Source organism: Ochlerotatus camptorhynchus, unplaced genomic scaffold, assembly GCF_037179485.1.
Source record: "Ochlerotatus camptorhynchus isolate MF236.1 unplaced genomic scaffold, CSIRO-AGI_Acam_v1.1 ptg000017l, whole genome shotgun sequence".
NCBI lineage: Eukaryota > Metazoa > Arthropoda > Insecta > Diptera > Culicidae > Ochlerotatus > Ochlerotatus camptorhynchus.
Genome location: NW_027040509.1, coordinates 1,274,605 through 1,289,656, shown reverse-complemented (window position 1 = coordinate 1,289,656; position 15,052 = coordinate 1,274,605). Strand labels below are relative to the sequence as shown.

The 15,052-nt window shown below is 37.2% G+C and overlaps 1 protein-coding gene and 1 non-coding gene across 5 annotated transcripts in view; both read right to left on the bottom strand.

The window, feature by feature from the left end:
- kuz (zinc-dependent metalloprotease kuz) overlaps positions 1–15,052 on the bottom strand; it is a 299,784-nt gene that overhangs the window by 80,928 nt on the left and 203,804 nt on the right. The gene's annotated exons all lie outside the window — the stretch shown is intronic.
- On the bottom strand, positions 9,786–9,858 carry TRNAA-AGC (transfer RNA alanine (anticodon AGC)). Its single transcript has one exon. It is a non-coding gene; the product is annotated as a tRNA-Ala (tRNA).

Below are 15,052 nucleotides of genomic sequence, written 5' to 3'. Positions count from 1 at the left end.
TTTGTTAAGGAATTCTTGAAAGCAAAACAACTTTTTCGCAAATGACCCATGAAAATCAACTTTTATGCCACCGCCATGTTACAATTAGTTTGCTTGTTTTTCTTCAATTTTCAATCTATATTTCCTTGGATATGACTACATTTTGGTAAATTTAGCAATAAGCAAACATTTAAATGGAGTGTACCCCATTAGGCATAAATACGTTAGGCATACGGACGTTAGGCATACGGACGTTAGGCATACGGACGTTAGGCATAATGGACGTTAGGCATAAAGTCATTAGGCATAATGGACGTTAGGCATAATATACGTTAAGCATAATGGACGTTAGGCATAAAATACCTTGCTGCTGTGCAACTCTAGAAACCTGCTTAACCTGTAAACAGTGCTTAAATTAGGCTTAGCGTTGAATAAAAAATGATACAAGTTAAACAATCATAGTTTATTTAAGAAGCACAGTTTGGAATCCATTATTTATCATATCATAAGTGACGTATCTACATATTTACTTAGATCCATGATTAGTAGCGATAGTGGTTAAGTAATCTTACAATAAAAACTCAGCTTAGTTTTGAACTATATCTTGCAATCAATCGCATCTAGAAATAAAAAAATCACACATTTGTTGAAATATATTCTTACACACATATTGCAAAAGTCAAAGAAGAAAAGGTTTTCCTCAAAGAACAGCTCATGAAATAAAGAATGGTGAATTCTTGTGATTTTTCATTTAATAACAAAAAAACAGCCAAGGTTGAATAAAATATGATGCCAAAGAACAGCTCATGAAATCAAGAATGGTTAATTCTGTGGTTTTTAATTCAATAACAAAAAACCCGAATTTATCCACCTATGGTGTGATCAGACCCTTCTTACTTATTCAAGTTTATTTATTTTATTGTCATTATCAGTGACCAAGCCCCCCACCCTCGTGTCATCCAGTGACGCTACGCCCCTGCCTGGGGGTACCCGGAATATATCCGGGTGTAGTCTATTTGGTGAGGCTACCAATCACCTTATCATCGTATTTTAATGTGATTTAATGAGTTTTAATTCAATTCATATTCAAGCAACTTCCCCGGGGTACCCGGAACATGTCCAAGTGTGTCCAATGTGGTCTGGAACACTTAACACGACTTGCATTGATCTTATTTTTGAATTCTGTAGTAATTTGATGTGTCACATGATGGTTTTGATACGTTTTCCGTTAAATCCAGCGTGAAGGCCCATATTCACCGGATCTTATTCCGGCCATATCTCCGGAACCGGGTCACCGATTCCAAAACCGTCCAATAGCGTTCAATGAGACCCCAAGACCTATCATTTGGCGCCGAGTTTGTCCAAATCGGTTGAGCGGTTGCTGAGAAACGTGAGCGCATTCATTTCGTTACATACACACACACACATACACACATACACACGTACACACACACACACAGACATGTTCCGATCTCGTAGAGCTGAGTCGAATGGTATATGACACTCGGCCCTCCGGGCCTCGGATCGATAGTCGGTTTTTCAAGTGATATCTATACCCTTCTTTGTAAGAAGGGTAAAAACATACCTGCTGCTTCCAGGATTTCCTGCCATACTTTTCGATACAACGATTCTGATTTTGTTGTCATCAGAATGAAAACTAGCGGAACCGTCTGCTGATGTGAGGGAGCGATACTTCCATGAACAGTGACGAGTTGCCGAAACAAACAAGGAACTGTGGCAAACGTACCATCTGTAACCCAATACTTTGCCTGTCCAAGACGTCGTTCATGAGTTCCAAAAATTAAGGCTCTTTCATTATTGTCACCGAAGTCAGCAATCAATAGAAGGTCTCCATTATCATCCTTCTGGAATTCATCCGGTAGATTATGCCTAACGTCCATTATGCCTAACGTCCTTTATGCCCAACGTCCATTATGCCTATCGTACATTATGCCTAACGTCCGTATGCCTAACGACCGTATGCCTAACGTCGTGCACCCTTTAAATGCGAAAATAATAAAAAAAAAATCTCGGTCAAGATCGATCTGAAGAATATTTTTTTTTTTCCAATGTTAAATAATTAGTCAAATCGCCGTTTTACGAGGGTGGACTTAATTTTTTCGATGTTTTCACGTACATTTCACATAAAATTTACTATGGCACTTAAAACTAGGCCACTTAATGAGAACTATTGTAATACATTTGAATATTCAACAAGATATTTATACCATCAGTTTTTATTTTAATTATTTCGATAAAATCGGATTCAGAAATCCTTTTCTATCTTGATTGATGCTTTCCTAGTGGATTCAGCATGCGGCTAAGGGAAATGGCTCGGAAAGGGTTTTTATTGTTGCCAAATAGCTTTTATTGTAGCTTTCAAATGGTTTTCAATGCGTTCGTCATACAACCTTTTGCAGTAAATCAATCTTGATGAGCTTCGAGAATACACCCTTCAGAACCTTCTGCAGGGTGGGCCAACTAGACATATTCTAGTCATAATGAGGTTTTGATGGATGCATTAATGACAAAATAGCCTTGACCAGGGTTTTATGAATGTTGTTTTATAGTTGCTTTGTAGTATTTCATAAAACGTAAAATGTTACTTGGGAAGTAAAGGTGCCTTTGAAATAATAATTCTTAAAATCGAAATTTTTGATAGTCTCTTTTTATTATAAATAGTTATTACGTCCCAACTGGAACTTTGCTTTTGTCTTCAACTTTCATTTCATCTGCACTTGTGAAATGGAGATTACACGAATGTAGCGTATCAATGTATCAATCCGCGATCAAGCTGAACATTGCATTAGGTCCTAAGTAGCATTGATCGATTCTCTTCGTCGACTTTCCACTTTCACTTCAATCCGGGGTTAAACGAAAATTAAATTAACGAAATTAAGTTAAGTCCGGAAAAGTCTCAAATGCCCTACAATATCGGTATTTTCACAATGAAGGTGCCGAAAATCTGTCAATCGCCATTTTGAAATCCAATATGGCGAACATTAGGCTCAGAAAAAGTGTCAAAAACCCTAAGATATGGGTATTTTTGGAACGTGGACGACGCTTAGATGCCGTAAATTGACATTCGACGCCATTTAGGAATCCAAGATGGTAGCCATCGGTTTTCAGAAAAAAGTGTCTAATGTCCTACACTGGAGTCGCTTTTTACGCGGGTGATACGTCCCGCGTAAAAAAAAACCGCGTAAATTCCGGAATCCGCGTAAAAAAAAACCGCGTAAATTCCGAAATCCGCGTAAAAAAAAAACCGAGTAAAAAAAGACCGTGTAAGAAAAAAACGCGTAAAAAGCGATATACCGCGTAAAATCTGAAATCCGCGTAAAAAAAACCAAAATCCGCGTAAAAAAAAACCGCGTAAATTCCGGAATCCGCGTAAAAAAAAACCGCGTGAATTCCGAAATCCGCGTAAAAAAAAACCGCGTAAAAAAAAACCGTGTAAAAAAAAACCGCGTAAAAAGCGACTCCAGTGTACTATATATATCCAACGCCATTTTGGAATCCTAGATGGCAGCCATCGGGTTTGATAATAAGTTTCAAATATCCTAAAATATGGAAATTTATCGAACGGGGACAACACACACGTAGATGCTGAAAAACGATATCCAACGCCAATTTGCAATCCAATATGGTGTCCATCGGGTTTCAGGAAAAGTGTCAAATACCCTGAGATCTGGTTATTTTCGGAATGAAGACGACGTGTGGATGCTGAAAATGGATATTCGACGCTTTCTTGAATTTTATCGGCATCGAACATCGATTTCTCGATTTCAAAAATACCCACATGTATCGGAATTTTCTAACCCAAATCCGCCATCTTAGATTTTAGAATGACGTCAAACATCGGTTGCTGGTCTCTAGATGTTAGTGGGATTTTGAAAATACCCACATTGGTACCACATGACATATTTACCAGAAGACATATTCAACTGGTTCTTTAAAAAAAAACATATGTATGGGTATGTGATAGAATTTCCCACTTTTTTTAACCGGAAGCCTCCATTTTCATTCTCTAGACGTCATCCCGATTCCAAAAATACCCATATTGAGGGTATTTTACAGTATTTTCCACTTTTCTGAAATGGAGACCACCATCTTGGATTTAAGAATGGCGTCACATATATATTTCCTATATCTAGACGTCACCCCGATTTCATATTGAAGGGTCGGCATTAGTGTTTGCCGCTTTTTCTCGGAAATCGGAAGCTTAAAATGTCGTCGGATATCAATTTTCGGCCTCTAGACGTCACCCCGATTCCCAAAATACCCATATTGATGGGTAAACAAACCATCCGACAGTGATAAATTTGACATCCACGAGCACAGATCTATGTGCATGCGCTTAAATTAACCGAGTGAACAATCAACAAACGTCGAATTTACATCGAACATCTTCGCTAGACAGAATGACTTTCAATTGAAAGTGGTGGTTGACAGCTTCGTCGTCGCTTGACGATTTTCGATTAAAAGTGACTTTGTTGGGCCCTGGTCTTAGTTCATTGGAGGCCGATGAAGCACTCCTCGTATTTCCAGCCTGGAATACGATCTAAACTGAGTGCTTTATCTAACCGCTCCTTAGCTTGGGTCCCATCTCATTGCTCAATTCCGGGTAATGAGAAAGCGGACTCATTGGCTAAGGTGGGCGCTATGGAAGGCGATATTTTTGAGCGACAAATCGCCTTCAACGGTTTTTTCTCCATTGCTCGTCAGAAAGTTCTCATCAGTTGGCAACAAAAATGGAATGATGGTGAATTGGGAAGATGGTTACATTCTATTCTCCCACATGTGTCGAACAAACCATGGTTCAAAGGGTTGGACTTGAGCCACGGCGTTATATCAAGGCTTATGTCCAATCACTGCTCGTTAGACTCGCACTTCTATCGAATTGGGCTATCAGGCAGCAATTTATGTGCGTGTGGCAGTGGTTATCACGATATCGAGCATGTTGTTTGGTCATGTACCTTACACCGTGTTGCCAAATCTGAGTTATCCACATCCCTCAGGGCCCGAGGAAAACAACCCGCGATACCCGTTAGAGATGTCTTGGCGAGCCGAGACCTCGACTATTTGAATTTAATTTATGTGTTTTTAAAACGGATAGATCGGAGGATTTAGTAGTAAGTGTTATCTTGTGTTCTCCCAAGTTGTTAGCTGCCCATCGGTGTACCCCCATGTTTGTCTTTTTCATCAGAGTGTTGCCTAGTTCGAGATCAAGAGGAAATTACTCTTCAAACCTAGTGTTCACAATCCCTACCCTGCCATCCATTTGTTACAATTTGTTACCCCTAACCTCGAGATAGCCGCGAGTAATCGGCTCCCGCTTTACTAACGTTAGTTTTAAGTAATTTTGTTATCTAAACAAAGAATATCGGCTCCGCAAAGCTACAGCAAATAAGCCTGGAAAAATAAACGTATTGAAAAAAAAAAATAAAAAAAATCATCATATTCAAAGAGGAAATACAGATATTCCATGCTTGGTGTCATAAAAGCCTGCTGCAATTAAATATAAAACAAATGTAACTCAATTAACCATTAGTAGAAAACGAATCCTACCCGATAAAACAATCACTTTAGGAAACCAGATCGTAGAAAAGTGTGATAGAGTCAGGGATCTAGGTGATATTTTGGACTCAAAACTTACTTTGACAGATCATTATAACACAATTATTAACAGAGCTAACAACATGCTTGGTTTCATAAAACGTTTCTGTTATAACTTTCACGATACGTATACGATAAAAACATTGTACATTGCTTATGTAAGGTCGGAATTAGAATATTGCAGCATAGTTTGGTCTCCTTTTTCAATCACATACGAAGAAAGTATGCACTTCGCAAGTTAGGTTGGACTGTATTTCCTCTGCCATCTTACACAGCCCGGTGCATGCTCATAAAAATCCAAACATTAAAAGAGCGTCGTAAATTTGCTATAATTTCATTCGTAAACGATATCGTATCACATCGCATTGATTCAATAGAACTATTGCCATCCTTAAATTTATATACACCATCTAGGCATTTACGAAATAGATATATATTTGCTACAAATCGTCATCGTACAAATTATGCCAAATTTGGACCCATGAACCAAATGATGGACACAAATAATAAGCACTGCGATAACATTGACTTTACAATGACAAAAACCAAATTAAAATAATATTTTAATTCCACGCTGACGTTATAGCTAGAAGTAATTTTAAACTTGTTCCCAATATTTGAAGTTTTTCACCCAATCACATTAGATGAACTTAGAGTTATTTGTTTTTCATTAGGAAAATCGGCTGGAGTAGATAATGTTAATGCTAGAGTTATTCAAGATTGCTTTCATGTCATTGGCCACATCTTGCTGGACCTTATTAATGAATCATTACAAACTGGACATGTGCCACAAATTTGGAAGGAATCCTTAGTGGTCCCTATTCAAAAAGTTGCTGGAACGATTAAAGCCGAAGAGTTTCGTCCCATCAACATGTTGCACACATTAGAGAAAATTTTAGAACTTGTTGTTAAAGTTCAGCTGTTGGAGTATTTAAATAGTAATAGTTTGTTGATACCAGAACAATCGGGATATCGGGAAGGTCATTATTGTGAAACCGCGTTGAATTTGGTATTAGCGAAGTGGAAAAATAACTTGGAGTGTAAAGATACGATTGTTGCTGTTTTTTTGGATCTTAAACGCGCTTTTGAAACAATTTCTAGGCTCTTATTGTTAAGATCAATCAAGCGCTTTGGAATTACGAGTACTGCATATAAATGGTTTGAAAGCTATTTGTCTGACAGAACTCAACGGACTGTTTTTAATGATTCTGTTTCCAGTCCCGTGGGGAATAACCTTGGAGTGCCCCAGGGAAGTGTATTAGGGCCCCTGTTATTTATTATGTATATTAATGACTTGCGACGTGTTTTACGATTTTGCGACATTAATCTTTTTGCAGATGATACTGTGTTATTCATTGCAGCTAAGGATTTAGATGATGCCGTTTTACACTTGAATGAAGATTTGCGTTCTCTAAGTAGATGGTTGAAGTATAAGCAGTTAAAATTGAATACAAATAAAACTAAATTTATGGTAATTTCGCGGAATCGAGTAAATGAGAACGTCTCTGTTGTAATTGATGATGAGACTATTAATCGCGTTCGGGAGATTAAATATCTTGGCGTGATTATTGATGACACACTTAAGTTCAACTCTCACATTGACAATGTCATCAAGAAAATTGCCAAGAAGTATGGAATTCTATGTCGACTGAAAAACGATTTAACTATTGCCAGTAAAATACAGCTATACAAATCAATCATCTCTCCTCATCTTGACTTTTGCCCTTCCATTTTATTTCTGGCCAATGCAACACAAATATCGAGATTACAGCGCTTGCAGAATAAAATAATGCGTTTGATTTTGAGATGTAATAGATTCACTTCCTCAACTTTGATGTTAGACGCCTTACAATGGTTGTCGGTGAAGCAAAGAATTGTATATTTGACTATGGTGTTCATTTTTAAAGTAGTTAACGGTTTGCTGCCTCGATATTTGTGTGATCGAATTGAAAGAGGAAGTGACTTTCATAGATATAATACTAGAAACGCGGTTGAAATAAGAACACCACATTTCTTGACTTGTGCTTCACAAAATTCATTATATTATAAAGGAATAAATGTTTTCAATTCGATGCCTAGACATATCAAACGTTTAGCAACACTTACAGAATTTAAAAGACACTGTATTCACACGTTAAAACTGTCTTTTGAACAGTTATCCAGTGATTTTTTTTATGAATTGACAAATTTTGTATCTTGACAAAGTTATCTCTAACGGATTATTTTATATGGATAGCTGTCATAACGACTTTTTAATAATTATTGTAGCACTGCAAAAACTATTTCTGTTCGCCACGAGGGTGATGATGGATTTTTAATATTTGATTTTATAGTAGATTAATTAAAAAAAAAAGTAGTCTACAAAGGTTTGAGCCTCGCGCGCGTATTACGGATATAGAGGACTGAATTTAACATTTGATAAAAAAAAATGCAATTTTGAAGCTTATTTGAAAGATACCTTGAGTTAGTAGTAAGTTTTCTGGCAAATGTTAGGGGTTCGTGAGCATTCCTGACATTGCTGAAAATTATGATAGCATCAGATTGCGGGGTTACTAGTGTAATAGGATGCTTTGTTGATTGTTCATTAACTCTTGATTGCTTGTAATACTTATGAATATTTTAGGTGGACAAAAAGGCGAACTAAGAGGTGGACGCCTGAGCTTTTCCACATTTATATCGCTGTGAAGCAACTGTAAACTTTAGAGGGAATCTATATCTGTAACTGAAACCAGTTCGATTTTGTTTGCCAACCTGGTTAAAATGTCATATTCAATTATCTTAAAGATAAATCGTCCAGCTCAAACCTTTGTAGGGGTAAGAGGTGGGACCATCATCATCATCATCATCAATGCATATTATAAAAATATAAACAAAGACAATATTGTAAAAATAGCACTTAGGACAACAATTGTAAAACGGTCTACACTGATTGACGACAAATAAATAAATAAATAAATAAATAAATAATAAATAGATAGGTGGTGTAGTGCACGAAGACATCACTGCTTCTTTGACCAAACGAAACATTTTGAATCATTCTCACCCGAAATGACTGATTGTGAAACAATGTTGCTGAGCATTCTGTAGGTCTATCGCCACCAGGCTACGACCTTGGAATGCTGATATGGATTTCTCATTCCAGTCGGCTTTCGTATCCACTCCCATTCAGCACCATTACTGCTTTGTATTGTATTGACTCGACTATCAACTGACCTAAATCCCGCAGTTAAAAGCGCATTAGAATCATAATCTACCACTACCTCCCCACATCTCCCATCATCCACTTGGCCACATTGATCTACCTTAATCCACCCAGTACAACCCCAATCCACATGGCTGGCTCTTGCAACACTCCTAATGCCATTACGAAACTTGATCTCGCGCGTTCGCGTGAACAACGCAAGTTCAATGTGCTCACACTCGAAAAGTCGTAGACCGACCACCGGCAAAAACAAAACAAAAACCCCCTTTTTAGCCTGAGCCATAGCATTCACTCCGCTGTTGGCCGTCGCGATTTTCCCAAAACATTTTAAAACCCATTTGGGCTCGTTAAAATAGCGTAAATTGGATTTCGTACAAAACAACGCCTCCCTGTGCCTGAAGCCGCAAGAGTATAAGCGGCGGCAATGGCCGGTGTTGACGGCGGCGTGCGAATTATGTCCGGTGACTTCCATGTAGGTGGATAATAATCGACTTCAGTTGGTGGTGGTGGAACGACGACGCATGGCGATGTAATTTTAATTAGTGCAGTTGCAATTATAACCCAACGAAATAAATGCACATTTAATTTGAGCAGCGGCGGTGATGGTAATGAATCGCGGGCACTTATGAGCTAATGCTGGACATGAGCTTTGTGCGGGATGCAAGGCTAGATTACATGTTGATACCCACGAATGATCATAAATGCGCATTATACCGGACGGAAACCAGCAGCGGACGATTAACCGAATGATGGTTTCTTACGGGGAAAACATAAAATGAAATGAGAATAAACAATTCCTAAAGTCATATTTTATTCAACGGTTAATTTATTGCTCAACATGGAGTTGCGTAACAGCATTTCATTGTCAGCTTAATGAGCTCATAAGTGCAAAATCAACCGTAATCACAGTATAACGCTGATATAGGTATCAGGTTCAATGATAAAAAAAAATTTCATCGGTATGGGAAGTTTAAAAAAAATTGTTTTCTGGAGATGCGGGGCATCGATCCCCGTACCTCTCACATGCTAAGCGAGCGCTCTACCATCTGAGCTACATCCCCTTCGAAATTCAATCCGCTAAAAGGTGTACCAAAATCAAAACGTACGACAAACCAGTTCAAAGTGAAGAATTGATTACGCTGAGTTGCACTGAACATACCTACTTGTGGAAAATTGAAACAAAGTTGAAATCTTGCAGGGTTGACACTTCATATAAATATAGAGCGAACCATTGGGTTACAATCAACTTACAATTTTACAATCAAATAAAAATCAATCTGCCAATGATCCATTCTAAAAAAATTAAAACATGCCAAAAGCATACTTTTACGTAGCATTCGATTGTGCTGAAATTTTAGTTGGATGTTGAGCCCACATCAGTTGCAATTCTAAAAATTCAACATCCGTTCCGATCGGGGTACATGAAGAAAAACTAACACAAATCGGGAATAAATTTTCCCACTGGAGCAAAAAAAAAACAATGCATTCATGCACATGCTTTGCATATGTGCACTCGCACACACAGAAAACACAGAAACCATTTCGGAAGAACAAATGCACCATGTCTAGGAAATGTGGAAACTTTTTCCTACCCGGCAACCAGCATTCCTCTGTAAGCACTATCCTCCAAAACGGGGGGGTTGGACATTCTGACTTTTTCTATGTTTCATCTGTTTCATTCCCCGGTTGTAACAGATGCAAAATTATTCCAATACAATTTTCCGATATAATTGCTTGCATATTTTTCCAAAAGAAAAAAAAAACATGGAAGCACGTTCGGGAACCACGCCAACGCAAAAGGTCATCGCTGGGAAATGGCCAATGCCATCGTTCGCCAAAGCGCCACCCTTGTTCGTTCGCCTATCGAGTTGCCCAACGGCAGTCCAATAAGGCGGAAAAAGTTTACGGCCATCATGTCTGAAAGCGTCCGAAGTTTTTGATGGGCTATCTCCCACACGTTTCCTCCCCCCCATATGGCAGGGGGACAACGGGGTAAGATGGCCACCCTAAGCTTGAAGTAAAATTAAACCAAAAGCTTTATAAAATTTCCCTATATTTTTTTTTTGGCCTATAGAGTACTTTCCCTAATCACATCTTGGACACCCTTTTTTTTTCTCTGTTCGGGACCTAACACTACTGCGACCAGTAAATTGATCTATTGTAGTATATCCCGTGTCCTTAGTTTAGTGCATGTCGTATTACTCCATCACTATTGAGAAATGATGAAGTATTCGATTTTTTTACAGTTTTCATTCTCGCATTTATCGCAAGGATCCTACTCTAATTGAAAGGTCCCGCTATTTATACCCTTCGGAGTGTTGAAACACCCTCCAAAGGCGCACCCCTTTGTCAGTCAAAATTGGATTCCTAAGCAACAAAATTAAGGAATGACACCGATAATGACCATGCATCAGAACCCCTTGTCTTAACCACTTTAAACTAGGGATCAACGAATAGAAGATTAGGATGAAGACAACTAACTCATTTTTTTTCCTTGTTTCAAGATCATCCTCGGTAGACAAAGCCGAGTCTTGTCACTACCAACAAGGCATAAAAAGTAACAAGGACTAAGATGTGTTCCTTGGATTACTGAAAAATCTTGTTCCCCTAGTTTGAAGTAGTCAGGACTAGGAATCGGTGGTAGATCTTACATCCCGTAACGTACCACGAAAAGGTGATCTACCCACGTTACGGGGCTGGACACCCCTAGTGGTAACCCGAGTAGAGAATGAAAACAAAATGAAAACTAAATTTGATATTTTGATATAAACGTTCGTGATAACATATTTTGCCTATCGTGTGGTCGAGTTAACAGTAATCATAACAAAAATTAGGTATATGAAGGATATTAAAAAGATAACAAATCATGTTTTCTTGATAAAAAATCAATATATGCATTTTGATATCAGTAATTTCGTTAATAGTAATCAAAATAAGAAATCAATATGTTATTATAACTATGGCACGAAAAAAAAAATTAAAAAAAAAACTAAATTAGTTTTTATTTTGGTATCATGATATCAAATTTAGTAATCTGAATGTTACTGTGTTTAGAAATTAGTTCTACCGATATCTATCTTATATCGATTTGTAAATTAAATTCGCAGGTAGATTAACATCAATAAATGTTCTTTTTCCTTTATTTAACGTCGGTCTCTGTTCCGCAATCTAGTGCCAATCACCGACGGACATCGATTGCCATCCATTGACGGCAATCGAATGTGCAGGAAGGCAGCTTCCACACCTGCGTAGGATATCGCACCCATTCAACAACACACATGGGCCGGGACCAACGGCTTTACTTCCCTTCCGAAGGAAGACGTGACCAGAGATTTTTATGCCTCAGAAAAATCCCACCGACCTCGACTGGGATTGAACCCAGATCCATTGGGGTGAGAAATCAGTCACGCTTTCCACTACACCACCGGCGCCGGCCATCAATAAATGTTGTAAACTATAACTGTAAAAATCCTAATTGTCTTTGTGATGTTCATAAAGAAAACAGCAAGCATGCTGATTGACTCGTTAGAAGAAAAAATATAAAAAAAAAATTCAGTGATAACTGAGGATGCTCTTTTCATAAAATATAAAATTTTGTATTAAATTATAATTTTTAGAAATAGGTATCAAAATAATATCAAAACATGAATTCAACTGAAAAAAAAAATTATCAAAATATGTGATCGATATGATTTCAAAAACATAATTTGATATCATTTTGATATCCGACTTTGCTCGGGAAGCGGGCCACATGGAAAACTTTATGATCCTGGCCATATAAAAGGTCACTATCTTCGGTAAAATTGCACAGTAGGTCAAGGTGGATTGGTTATAAAACAGTAGTATATAATTTTCTCACTATGCAGCGCTAATGTGACAGTCAATTCCCTGTATAAAATGTATCTTGAGATATTTACTATATAGAAAGTTTCCGTCAGCGGGAAAGTTGGTCAGGTGACCAATGTCCTCTAATTTGAAGGCTGGTTAGTTCAGAATTATCTCACTACGCGACACTAGTATGTGTGTCTGACTTCACGTAGATGTCCTGACTTCGTAGATGGTGAGAATTTCAAGTTATAATAGATACATAGATACAGAAAGTTCACATGTAGGCTAGCGCCACGTAGTGAGAGAATTCAAAATTTACCTGTGCACCATCACCATATGAAATGCCTTGATCATCGTACTTGTAATGCCGGAAACACAAGCTTCTTCAGTGTGTCTACTCAATCCAAGCAATCAAATTCCCTGAGTTTTCCAGGTTTTTCCAGGTCGGATGAAAAAAATTCCAGGTGCATACAAATTATACACATTATTATTTTATCTATTTATCCATCTGGAATCCCTTTTATGTACTTATTGATTTATGTTATTTTCGATTGTTCAAACTTGGGCGTTGGTACTTATAAGTCGGCACAGCAAAAATGTTATTGAATATTACAGCAGAACAGATGCACATAGGTTGTTTAATATTAATTTGTACAATGTACAATGTAGTAGTAGTACAATGAACTTCTATAGCGGCTTAGGGAGACTCTATAAGCCACCATAGGAACACATTGCACTAAAGTACCTCCACTATTGGTGCATTTATCCTACACATAATTTGCGAAAAAAAAATTATATCCATGGGTGTAACACTGTATTTGGTTTTTGCAATCACATTAGTTATTCATACAGTAACATGCATTACGTCAATCAATATTACATTCTTTTTTGGTATTTGTGTTAATTCAAGAATATAAATACAAGTAAGAAACCTGTCTATACTATTGCGATAAAACGATATATCAAAATTTGATAACAATACGTTTTCAAAAACAAAATATTATTTTGATAATATGTTTGAGCCCAACTCTGTTTGGAAGACCAAGACAGAATAAATCATGGTTTCACATGCCTAAAATCTCTTAAGGTCCGTTGAGACTATCTGATTTCTTGGTCTGATTTTGACCACCGCCATAATGAAAAATCTGCTCGAATTTACTTTCGACACACTTTGTCGAACCCCCCTGTTTGCTGGTGTTTACACTGCTTACACATGTCGAAAGAACTGTCAATTTAGATTTCAAAACAAAACTGTATCAGGAATCAAAAGTAAATACTTCCATCATGAATTACCGGAACATTGCTCTAGTTTCGGCAGACGTATTTGCTTTTATTATTTTAAATAAAATGAGAAAAAGAAGGTGAACTTTGTGGAGTAGGAAATGGTTGCTCAGGAGGAACACCGGCAGGGATCTGGCTCATCTTGTCCATCAAAAGCTGCGATATGAAGATGAAAATGGATTTCAAAACTTCGCCAGGATGTCGATACCAACTTTAAACAAGCTAGTGGGAAAAGTTCTCACTAGAAATACATGATTCCTTGAGTTTTGAAAATTTCTGTTAACAACTCAATTCTGCAAGGTCTTCAAACCTTCTGACGTCCCTGAAGTTTTGTTTCTGTTCTCCGGTAAAATTTCTTTAAAGATCAACAATCTTTCCTGACAATCTGCAAATGTCTAGGTAGTTCTACGGATTTCTTCGAAGTTCTGTGTGTTCTTCAGAAGTTCTGCAAATTTTCCTAAAAATCTACAAAGTTCCTGAATCCCTGAAGATTTAAGATCCTTAAAGATCAACAATTATCTCTGATGTTCACAAAATTTCTAATAATCTAAAAACTTCTCGAAAGTTCTGTAATTTTCTCTGCAGATTTTCATGATTCAATGAATATCTGCAAATATCTCTGAACATCTATACAATTTTCTAAAGAATTAAAAGATTATCTAGAAATTTTTGAGCTTTCCGGAAGTTTTAGGAAGTATTCTGAAGTTTTCCTAATTTTTCTGAAGCTGTGCAAATATCTCTAAAGATCAGTGAACTTAACTGAAGTTCTGTAAATGTCTTTCAAAATCCAAGAACCACAGTAAAATTCTGAAAATTTATTTAAACATCTGCTAATTTTTTAGTAGATTTACGATCTACCCTCTGAACTTTTCTGAAGTTCCTTAAATTTATTTCAAATTCTGTAAAGTTTTCTGAAGTACTATATTTCTGCTTTAAAGATCTACGAACTGCCCTGAAGTTCAATAAATTTCACAGTAAATCTCTGAACTTTTATAAAGTTCTATAAATTTCTTTGTGAATTATTTATCTTAAGATCGGCGAACTTTCCCGAAGATCTGTGAGTTTTGCTGAAGCTTTGCAAATTTTTCTAAAAACGTACGAACTTTCTGACGTTCTACAGACTTCTCTTAAGGTCTACGGACTTCT